The following is a 12833-nucleotide window of genomic DNA, read 5'->3' as shown; positions in this document are numbered from 1 at the left end:
TACAGTATACAGCAGCATACACACACTATACAGTACACAGCAGTTTATACACACTATACAGGAAACAGCAGTATATTCACACTACAGAGTACACACAATACAGTACACAGCAACATGCACACACTATACAGTACACAGCAGCATGTACACAGTACACAGCAGCATGTACACACTATAAAGTACACAGCAGCATGTACACACTATACAGCACAGAGCAGCATGTACACACTATACAGTACACAGTAGCATGTACACACTATAAAGTACACAGCAGCATGTATACACTATACAGCACAGAGCAGCATGTACACAGTACACAGCAGCATACACACACTATACAGTATACAGCAGCATGTACACAGTACACAGCAGCATGCACACACTATACAGTACACAGCAGCATACACATACTATAGAGTACACAGCAGCATGTACACACTATACAGTACACAACAGCATGCACACACTATGCAGTGCATAGCAGCGTGTACACACTATAGAGTACACAGCAGCATGTACACACTATACAGTACACAGCAGCATGTACACATAACACAGTATACAGCAGCATGTACACACTATACAGTACACAGCAGCATGTACACACTATGCAGTACACAGCAGCATGTAAACACTATGCAGTAAACAGCAGCATACACACGCTATAAAGTACATATCAAAATTTCCAGCTTCATTTTAGTGACTGCTGTCAGTCACAAACAATCACATATACCTCCATATAATAATCAGATACGAACCAAGAGGTCAAATGGAAGCTTCATTAAAAAGGTATAAACACGAACTTTATTAATAACAATACCATATTTAAAAAACAAGCAACCGTCACCTAATGACAGTGCAGTACACACAAAAAAATGCAAAAGACACCAGACAATTGAGTCTACCGCACAAGGATATTGTGTACAATTGAGATACACTCTAATTAGTTTGATGGTGCAGTCAAAAGTTCTATAAAGTAAACAGCAGAATGAACACACTATACAGTACACAGCAACATACACACACTATACAGGACACAGCAGCATGCACACACTATACAGTACACAGCAACATACACACACTATACAGGACACAGCAGCATGAACACATTATACAGTACACAGCAGCATGCACACACTATACAGTACACAGCAGCATACACACTATACAGTACACAGCAACATACACACACTATACAGGACACAGCAGCATGAACACATTATACAGTACACAGCAGCATGCACACACTATACAGTACACAGCAGCATACACACTATACAGTACACAGCAGCATGAACACACTATACAGTACACAGCAGCATACACACTATACAGTACACAGCAACATACACACACTATACAGGACACAGCAGCATACACACTATACAGTACACAGCAGCATACACACACTATACAGGACACAGCAGCATACACACTATACAGTACACAGCAACATACACACACTATACAGGACACAGCAGCATGAACACATTATACAGTACACAGCAGCATGCACACACTATACAGTACACAGCAGCATACACACTATACAGTACACAGCAACATACACACACTATACAGGACACAGCAGCATGAACACATTATACAGTACACAGCAGCATGCACACACTATACAGTACACAGCAACATACACACACTATACAGTACACAGCAACATAAACACACTATACAGTACACAGCAACATAAACACACTATACAGGACACAGCAGCATGAACACATTATACAGTACACAGCAACATACACACAATATACAGTACACAGCAGCATACATACACTATACAGTACACAGCAGCATACACACACTATACAGTACACAGCAACATAAACACACTATACAGGACACAGCAGCATGTACACACTATACAGTACACAGCAACATACACACACTATACAGTACACAGCAGCATACACACACTATACAGAACACAGCAGCATACACACACTATACAGTACACAGCAGCATACACACACTATACAGTACACAGCAACATAAACACACTATACAGGACACAGCAGTATGTACACACTATACAGTACACAGCAACATACACACACTATACAGTACACAGCAACATACACACACTATACAGAACACAGCAGCATACACACATTATACAGTACACAGCAACATAAACACACTATACAGGACACAGCAGCATGTACACAGTATACAGTACACAGCAGCATGTACACACTATACAGTACACAGCAGCATGCACACACTATACAGTACACAGCAACATACACACACTATACAGAACACAGCAGCATACACACACTATACAGTACACAGCAGCATACACACACTATACAGTACACAGCAGCATGTACACACTATACAGTACACAGCAGCATACACACACTATACAGTACACAGCAGCATACACACACTATACAGTACACAGCAGCATACACACACTACACAGTACACAGCAGCATACACACACTATACAGTACACAGCAGCATACACACACTATACAGTACACAGCAGCATGTACACAGTATACAGTGCACAGCAACATACACACAATATACAGTACACAGCAGCATGAACACATTATACAGTACACAGCAACATGTACACACTATACAGTACACAGCAGCATGTATACATTATACAGTACACAGCAGCACACACTATACAGTACACAGCAGCATGTATACATTATACAGTACACAGCAGCATGTACACAGTATACAGTACACAGCAGCATACACACACTATACAGTACACAGCAGCACACACACTATACAGTACACAGCAGCATGAACACATTATACAGTACACAGCAACATGTACACACTATACAGTACACAGCAGCATGTATACATTATACAGTACACAACAGCACACACTATACAGTACACAGCAGCATGTATACATTATACAGTACACAGCAGCATGTACACAGTATACAGTACACAGCAGCATACACACACTATACAGTACACAGCAGCATGAACACATTATACAGTACACAGCAACATGTACACACTATACAGTACACAGCAGCATGTACACACTATACAGTACACATCAGTTACACACTATACAGGACACATAAGTTACACACACTATACAGTACACAGCAGCATACACACACACTATACAGTACACAGCAGCATACACACACTATACAGTACACAGCAGCATGCACACACTATACAGTACACAGCAGTATACACACTATACAGTACACAGCAGCATGTACACACTATACAGTACACAGCAGCACACACTATACAGTACACAGCAGCATGCACACACTATACAGTACACTGCAGCATGTACACACTATACAGTACACAGCAGCATGTACACACTATACAGTACACAGCAGCATGTACACACTATACAGTACACATCAGTTACACACTATACAGGACACATAAGTTACACACACTATACAGTACACAGCAGCATGTACACACTATACAGTACACAGCAGCATGTACACACTATACAGTACACAGCAGCATGTACACACTATACAGTACACATCAGTTACACACTATACAGGACACATAAGTTACACACACTATACAGTACACAGCAGCATACACACACTATACAGTACACAGCAGCATACACACACACTATACAGTACACAGCAGCATACACACACTATACAGTACACAGCAGCATATACACACTATACAGGACACAGCAGCATGTACACACTATACAGTACACAGCAGTATACACACTATACAGGACACAGCAGCATATACACACTATACAGGACACAGCAGCATGTACACACTATACAGTACACAGCAGCATATACACACTATACAGGACACAGCAGCATGCACACACTATACAGTACACAGCAGTATACACACTATACAGTACACAGCAGCATGTACACACTATACAGTACACAGCAGCATGCACACACTATACAGTACACAGCAGCACACACACTATACAGTACACAGCAGCATGCACACACTATACAGTACACAGCAGCATACACACACTATACAGTACACAGCAGCATACACACACTATACAGTACACAGCAGCATACACACACTATACAGTACACAGCAGCATACACACACTATACAGTACACAGCAGCATGTACACACTATACAGTACACAGCAGCATACACACACACTATACAGTACACAGCAGCATGTACACACTATACAGTACACAGCAGCATACACACACTATACAGTACACAGCAGCATACACACACTATACAGTACACAGCAGCATGTACACACTATACAGTACACAGCAGCATACACACACTATACAGTACACAGCAGCATACACACACTATACAGTACACAGCAGCATGTACACACTATACAGTACACAGCAGCATACACACACTATACAGTACACAGCAGTATATACACTATACAGTACACAGCAGCATGCACACACTATACAGTACACAGCAGCATGTACACACTATACAGTACACAGCAGCATGTACACACTATACAGTACACAGCAGCATGTACACACTATACAGTACACAGCAGCATGTACACACTATACAGTACACATCAGTTACACACTATACAGGACACATAAGTTACACACACTATACAGTACACAGCAGCATGTACACACTATACAGTACACAGCAGCATGTACACACTATACAGTACACAGCAGCATGTACACACTATACAGTACACATCAGTTACACACTATACAGGACACATAAGTTACACACACTATACAGTACACAGCAGCATACACACACTATACAGTACACAGCAGCATACACACACACTATACAGTACACAGCAGCATACACACACTATACAGTACACAGCAGCATATACACACTATACAGGACACAGCAGCATGTACACACTATACAGTACACAGCAGTATACACACTATACAGGACACAGCAGCATATACACACTATACAGGACACAGCAGCATGTACACACTATACAGTACACAGCAGCATATACACACTATACAGGACACAGCAGCATGCACACACTATACAGTACACAGCAGTATACACACTATACAGTACACAGCAGCATGTACACACTATACAGTACACAGCAGCATGCACACACTATACAGTACACAGCAGCACACACACTATACAGTACACAGCAGCATGCACACACTATACAGTACACAGCAGCATACACACACTATACAGTACACAGCAGCATACACACACTATACAGTACACAGCAGCATACACACACTATACAGTACACAGCAGCATACACACACTATACAGTACACAGCAGCATGTACACACTATACAGTACACAGCAGCATACACACACACTATACAGTACACAGCAGCATGTACACACTATACAGTACACAGCAGCATACACACACTATACAGTACACAGCAGCATACACACACTATACAGTACACAGCAGCATGTACACACTATACAGTACACAGCAGCATACACACACTATACAGTACACAGCAGCATACACACACTATACAGTACACAGCAGCATGTACACACTATACAGTACACAGCAGCATACACACACTATACAGTACACAGCAGTATATACACTATACAGTACACAGCAGCATGCACACACTATACAGTACACAGCAGCATGTACACACTATACAGTACACAGCAGCATACACACACTATACAGTACACAGCAGCATACACACTATACAGTACACAGCAGTATATACACTATACAGTACACAGCAGCATGTACACACTATACAGTACACAGCAGCATGCACACACTATACAGTACACAGCAGCATACACACACTATACAGTACACAGCAGTATATACACTATACAGTACACATCAGTTACACATATACTTAACCAGGTCATGACCTCTCATTACCAAAATCACGTTCAGCTTACCTACAGTGCCCCCATCACACAGACATCCTTCAGATTGTCCTAGACAAGGATTTTCTACTGCTCAATCAGTGATGCCTTCCTCCTGTCTCTGTCATCGCCATCCTATGACATCCATGACTGGTATCTCAGTGTCACCTTCCACTTAGAGGTTTTTGTCACATAGAAAGTGAGAAGATGCCTGAGGACACATCTGCCTTGTTCGTTCCCATAGAGCTGAAGCCCCTGTTCTATGTACAGCCATCACTTGTAGGAATCCAGAGCCCAGTGCCAGCTGGTGCCCCCTCCTGCCAACCATCCGGGCACTAGACTGTACACAGCAATGGCATCTCATGGATCATTTCTTCATCTCTTGCTCTTTCCAACCTGTGCCCTCCTCGCAGCATCCATTACATGCCAGGCTTACACGCACCATCGGATCATACCAGGAATGCCAAGTCTCCCTTGCTATGCATGGCATGGACACCAAAAGACAGGACCCATTGCCCCTAAACCACCCAGCTATGATCATGCACCTACCTTGCCTCCCTCCGGGCCGTAAAATCCAAAAATAACACCTAATCCCATGCATTGCAATAAAACAGACATTGACCTTGTGGTTTCCAGACTTGGAGCTGCGCTTGTGTGATCTGTTTTTTAATTAGGATGGGATAACATTACTTAGCTGGTGTTCTGCTGCCCTCTGCTGGTGGATTAGTAGAAATGCTACTTCACTTCTCGGCTGTCGCTGCTTTCAATCACTGGGTATTGCCTCGATGTCGACATCTGCTGGTGAACACGTAATAGTACACTTATTATTCTCTGCTATGCTGCTTGATTCTGCATGTTATTCATCCACAGCTTTATAAAATAAAAAATAGATTTTTATGTGTTACAAATACATTATTTTATCGTTATTGAAAATGTCAGTTTTGTTTAGAAAATATGAAAAAACAGCAACAGGGAAGTGTCTGCCCCTCTGTGAATCTATTGTCAGACTGTTTTCAGTTCTAAAATGATTATTAGAGATGGGCGAACCTGAACAGAAAAGTTCAGGGTGTGTACCGAACCACTACTGTTCAGGCACGGACCCCAAATAACTGCATCTATAAGACACCTATCCATTACTAATCCTTTAGTTATCTACTATATAATTTTCTAAGGGTCACTTCCGTCTTTCTGTCCTTCTGTCTGTCTGCCACGGATATTCATTGGTCACGGCCTCTGTCTGTCATGGAAATCCAAGTCGCTGATTGGTCACTGCAAAACAGCCACGACCAATCAGCGACGGGCACAGTCCGGAAGAAAATGGCCGCTCCTTACTCCCAGTAGTCAGTGTCCGGCTCTCGCATACTCCCCTCCAGTCACCGCTCACACAGGGTTAATGCCGGCGGTAACGGACCGCGTTATGCCGCTGGTAACGCACTCCGTAACCGCTGCTATTAACCCTGTGTGACCAACTTTTTACTATTGATGCTGCCTATGCGGCATCAATAGTAAAATGATCTAATGTTAAAAATAATTTTAAAAAATAAAAAATTGTTATATATTCACCGTCCGTCGGCCCCTCCTCACGACGCTCCGGTGACCGCGCCATGCATTGCGATCGCAATGCACTCTTGAGACCGGAGCCCACGAGGAGCGTCGGTAACCTCTTCCTGGATCCAGGGGCCAACGGAGGGTGAGTATATAACTATTTTTTATTTTAATTCTTTTTTTTAACAGGGATATGATGCCCACATTGCTATATACTACGTGGGCTGTGCAATATACTACGTGGCTGGGCAATATACTACGTGGGCTGTGCAATATACTACGTGGGCTGCGCAATATACTCCGTGAGCTGTGCAATATATTCCGTGGGCTGCGCAATATACTCCATGGGCTGCGCAATATACTACGTGGGCTGCGCAATATACTCCGTGGGCTGCGCAATAAACTCCGTGGGCTGTGCAATATATTCCGTGGGCTGCGCAATATACTCCATGGGCTGCGCAATATATTACGTGGGCTGCGCAATATAATACGCGGGCTGCGCAATGTACTACGTGGGCTGCGCAATATAATACGCGGGCTGCGCAATATAATACGCGGGCTGCGCAATGTACTACGTGGGCTGCGCAATGTACTACGTGGGCTACGCAATGTACTACGTGGGCTGCGCTATGTACTACGTGGTGTCAAGGGGCTACCGGACAGAGAGGTTCCAGAGAACTGCAGCGCTCTGGGCCTCATTCACACACAGTGAACAGAAGCTCTTCTCCTGTATTCTGACCTGGCTGCTTTGTGCCAGCAGTGCAGGAGTTCTTCAGCAGTGCTGAAGTGGATTTTGTAATCTCCTCCTCTATATAGACCCAGCCTTGACTACAGCTAGTGTCAGTGATCAGTTCAGCTGCCTGGCTTGGAGAGAGAAGGAACGTGGTATTATGAGCTTGGAGGTTTATTTACAGAGATTGGTGTCTGCTGTTTTGGTTGCATGTTAAACCTGTTTTCCTTCCTAGTTTTTTCCTTTTCTTCCCTTCTCTGTGTTCCCTCTGTGGTTGTGTGAGCATTTGGTGAGTTTGAGACTTTCAGTTACCTTGTCTGCATACCCTGTTTAATTGTCGTATTTATACACTGGTGCAGTCCACTTCCCTTTGGGGGAGAGGGGGCCACTGATAGGGCCTGCACAGGAGATAGGGATCTGCTGGTGGCTCAGGCCTCCTAACCATCATAGGTACCCCTGAGATAAAGGGAAAGCCAGGGCCCCATTATAGTGGAAGGGGCAGGTGCGGGTCCCAGTACGCCGTCCTTTATCGCCGTTAACGGCGTGACAGTATCACTGACCATAAAGAATTTTCTTGGTCCAATATGGACCCCATTGCTGCGTTAGCTGGACAATTGCAGCAACTCAGTATAGAGGTGGCTGACCTCCGCTCGGCGGTTGTACAGTGCACTCCAGTGGCCACTGCAGGGGTTGCTACACCTCCACAAGCTTCATTGGAGCCTAAGATTGCATTACCTGACAGGTTCTCTGGGGGGCACGACAAGTTTGTTACATTCAGGGAGGCCTGTAAATTATACTTTAGGTTGCGTCCCCACACTTCAGGTTCTGAGGAGGTGATCCCCAAGCCTGGGCATTTTCACTTCCCTCTGACGCTTTGCCGTTATGGACCGTGGAGGAGTTTTTCAAGCCTTGGGTCATGTGTATGATAATCCTGACCGCATCTCCCTCGCTGAGTCCACAATACGTCATCTCCAGCAGGGAGATCGGCCAGTGGAGGATTACTGCTCTGAGTTTCAGAGATGGGCTACTGATACTATGTGGAATGATCCTGCACTTCACAGTCAATTCTATCAGGGATTATCTGATAAGATAAAAGATGCCTTCGCCCTACAGGAGAGACCAGCCTCTCTGGAGGCTGCTATGTCTCTAGCGATTCGTGTAGACCGCCGCCTGCGCCAGAGACTTAAGGAGACGCTGCTTTTTAAGGGTGATTCGAATTTGGAGTTACCAGAACCTGAGTCTCTAGGGGAACCTATGCAGTTAGGTGGCGCAACTCGTTCTAAAGGGACAGCAGTAGTACGGCGTAAGGGAGGTGTATGTTTTTTCTGTGGCAGAAAGAATCATTATGCGTATGTGTGTCCATCTAGAAGACAACCGCCGGAAAACTAGTGAGCCCGGGTTGTGGGGAGGTTGGCAACTCGGGTGTACTTGTGTCCTCCATAGGTAAGCCACAATTTTTCTTACCTGCCGATATTCGTCTTGGTGAAAATAAACTCATAGTTTCTGCCTTCTTAGTCTCTGGGGCAGGGTTTAATTTAATTGATGCTAGGTTCGTGCGGGCCCAGGGGTTTAAAACTCAGGAGTTGCCTAAACCCATACCCATAATTGCGATTGACTCTGCACCTTTGAGCCAAGGGACTTTCACCCAGATTGTCCGAGGGGTGAGCCTTCAAATAGGGGCGTTGCACTCCGAGTCAATAGATTGTTATGTGTTGGGGGGATTACCATCGCCTATAGTTCTCGGTTTGCCCCGGCTCACGCTACACAATCCGGTGCTAGACTGGCAGACTCGAGAGGTTACTAAATGGAGTGAGTTTTGCCAGGAACATTGCTTGGGCACTCGGCTGGCCGGGGTGGCTTCTCAGGTTCTACCAGAATTCATCTCAGATTTTGAGGATGTATTCTCTGAAGAGGGAAGTCAGGAGCTACCTCCACACCGCCCATATGATTGCGCCATACTTCTCATTCCTGGTGCTAAACTGCCTAAAGGTACCGTCACACTCAGTGACACTGCAGCGATATAGACAACGAGCCGATCGCTGGATCGTCGCTGTTTAGGTCGCTGTAGAGACGTCAAACACAGCAACTCCAGAACGATGCAGGAGCGATCCAGTGACGTAACGGCGACTCACTTATCGTTCTTGCTGGTTGTTAGCTCCATGTAAAACATTGCTGGCATCGTTGCTTTTGATGTCAAACGTGATGATACACGCCGACCTGATGACCAAATAAAGTTCTGGACTTCTAGCTCCGACCAGCGATGGCACAGCGGGATCCAGATCGCTGCTGCGTGTCAAATACAACGAGATCGCTATCCAGGACACTGAACGTCACGGATCGTTGTCGTTCTCTTTGCAAAGTTGCTGAGTGTAACGGTACCTTAAGAGTAGGCTTTACAACATCTCTGCCCCTGAGAGACAAGCCATGAAGGATTATATCACGGAGAGTCTGGCCAAAGGTCATATCAGGCCGTCTTCGTCTCCCATTGCGGCTGGGTTCTTCTTTGTGAAGAAAGACGGGGGTTTACACCCATGCTTGGATTTTCGCGAATTGAACCAAATTACGGTCCGGGATTCTTTTCCGCTCCCTCTTATTCCGGATCTCTTTAATCAAATTGTGGGGGCTAGGTGGTTCTCCAAATTGGATCTCAGGGGGGCATATAATCTCATTCGCATGAGGGAGGGGGATGAATGGAAGACGGCATTTAATACTCCAGAGGGGCACTATGAGAACCTGGTTATGCCTTTTGGGTTATGTAATGCCCCTGCCGTGTTTCAACACTTTGTCAACGATATACTTAGTCACCTGATTGGTAGGTTTGTGGTGGTATATCTCGATGACATCTTAATTTATTCTCCTGACCTCAAGTCTCATCATGTTCATGTTAGGCAGGTTCTCCAGGTACTCAGGGACAATAAATTATTTGCCAAAATTGAGATATGCATGTTCGCAGTTAAAGAGATTCCGTTTTTGGGTTATTTTTTTGTCCTCCACAGGTTTTCGTATGGATCCGGCTAAGGTCAGGGCGGTCTTGGAGTGGGATCGTCCTGAGGACCTTAAGGCTTTACAGAGGTTTTTAGGTTTTGCAAATTTCTATCGCAAATTTATTAAAGACTTTTCAGTGGTAGCCAAACCATTGACAGACATCACCAAAAGAGGCACGGACTTCTCTGTATGGTCCAGTGCGGCCTGTAAGGCTTTTGAAACTTTGAAAAAGTGTTTTTCCACTGCACCCATATTAATACAGCCTGACATCACTCAGCCATTTGTGGTAGAGGTGGATGCCTCTGAGGTAGGGGTGGGAGCTGTATTATCACAGGGGATTTCTCTGAGTAAGTGGCGTTCGTGTGCATTTTTCTCGAGAAAATTATCTCCTACGGAGAAGAATTATGATATTGGTAGCAGAGAGCTGTTGGCAATAAAATGGGCATTTGAGGAATGGCGTCATTTTTTGGAGGGAGCACTTCACCCTGTCATGGTGATCACAGATCACAAAAATCTGTTGTATTTAGAATCGGCAAAGCGTTTCACTCCTAGGCAAGCAAGGTGGTCTCTGTTCTTCGCCAGGTTCAATTTCTACATTACGTACAGGCCAGGAAGTAAGAATGTCAAGACTGACGCGTTATCCCGTTGTTTCCCGTGGGGGTGGGGATAATTGTGAACCAGGTCCTATACTGCAGAAGGGTGTAGTAGTCGCCGCAATTAATTCTGATCTTGAGAAAGAGGTGATAGAGGCACAGGGGGACGCCCCAGCAGCCTGTCCGTTAGGTAAACTTTTTGTTCCAGCTAATCTCCGTCTCAGGGTCATAAATGAGCATCATGACTTGGTTTTGGCTGGACACCCTGAGTACCTGGAAGTAAGGTTACCGCGGACCTACTACGGTGGACCTACTCTCTCGGCATTTTTGGTGGTCTGGGGTAAGACATGATGTACAGCAATATGTCGCTGCCTGCAGTGTGTGTGCGCGTTCCAAGTCCTCTCGTTCTCGCCCATCTGGGTCTCTCCAACCTTTGGAGATTCCCAATAGACCTTGGACTCATTTGTCAATAGACTTCATCACTGACTTACCGGTTTTGGAGGGTAATACAGTTATTTTAGTCGTAGTTGATAGATTTAGCAAGATGTCTCACTTCATTGCGCTCCCCGTGTTACCAAATGCTAAGACTGGCCCAGGTCTTTATCAAGGAGGTTGTGAGACTGCATGGTATTCCTTCAGATATTGTCTCAGACCGTGGGGTGCAGTTTATTTCTAAGTATTGGAGGGCTTTCTGCAGCTGGCTGGAGACTCATTTGTCGTTTTCTTCAGCTTTTCATCCTCAATCCAATGGTCAGCCTGAACGCGTAAATCATATCTTGAAACTTATCTCAGGTGTTTCATCTCAGAGAATCAGGAGGACTGGGTTAAATACTTACCGCTAGCAGAATTTGCTATAAACAATCGTACTCATGAGTCTACTGGTAAGTCCCCGTTTTTCAGGGCATATGGTTTTCATCCTCAATTAAGTTCATTTAATAGGAGGGATTCCTCAGGTGTTCCTGAAGAGGAGAGGTTTTCTTCATCCATCACGTCTGTATGGCAAGGGGTTCTTGATAAATTAAAGAGGATGGGTTCCAGGTATAAAAATGCGGCTGATCAGAGACGTGTGAAAGGTTTGGACCTGTGTGTGGGTGATTGGGTTTGGTTGTCCTCGAAAAATATTAAGCT

The 12833-nt window shown here is 44.8% G+C and overlaps 2 protein-coding genes across 4 annotated transcripts in view; one reads left to right on the top strand and one right to left on the bottom strand.

The window, feature by feature from the left end:
- LOC138642937 (carbonic anhydrase 2-like) overlaps positions 1-6508 on the bottom strand; it is a 58918-nt gene extending 52410 nt beyond the window's left edge. For 2 of the 3 annotated variants that reach the window (XM_069731564.1, XM_069731565.1), the window contains exon 1: positions 5886-6500. The gene's annotated coding sequence lies outside the window, so the exon portion shown is untranslated. Of the gene's footprint in view, positions 1-5885 lie in introns of all 3 variants that reach the window. The other variant, XM_069731566.1, reaches the window with a different exon arrangement.
- LOC138642934 (E3 ubiquitin-protein ligase RNF31-like) overlaps positions 1-12833 on the top strand; it is a 203791-nt gene that overhangs the window by 8045 nt on the left and 182913 nt on the right. The gene's annotated exons all lie outside the window — the stretch shown is intronic.

The sequence above is a fragment of the Ranitomeya imitator genome, chromosome 6, assembly GCF_032444005.1.
Source record: "Ranitomeya imitator isolate aRanImi1 chromosome 6, aRanImi1.pri, whole genome shotgun sequence".
Taxonomy (NCBI): Eukaryota; Metazoa; Chordata; class Amphibia; order Anura; family Dendrobatidae; genus Ranitomeya; species Ranitomeya imitator.
This window is presented reverse-complemented; position numbering and strand designations above follow the sequence as displayed.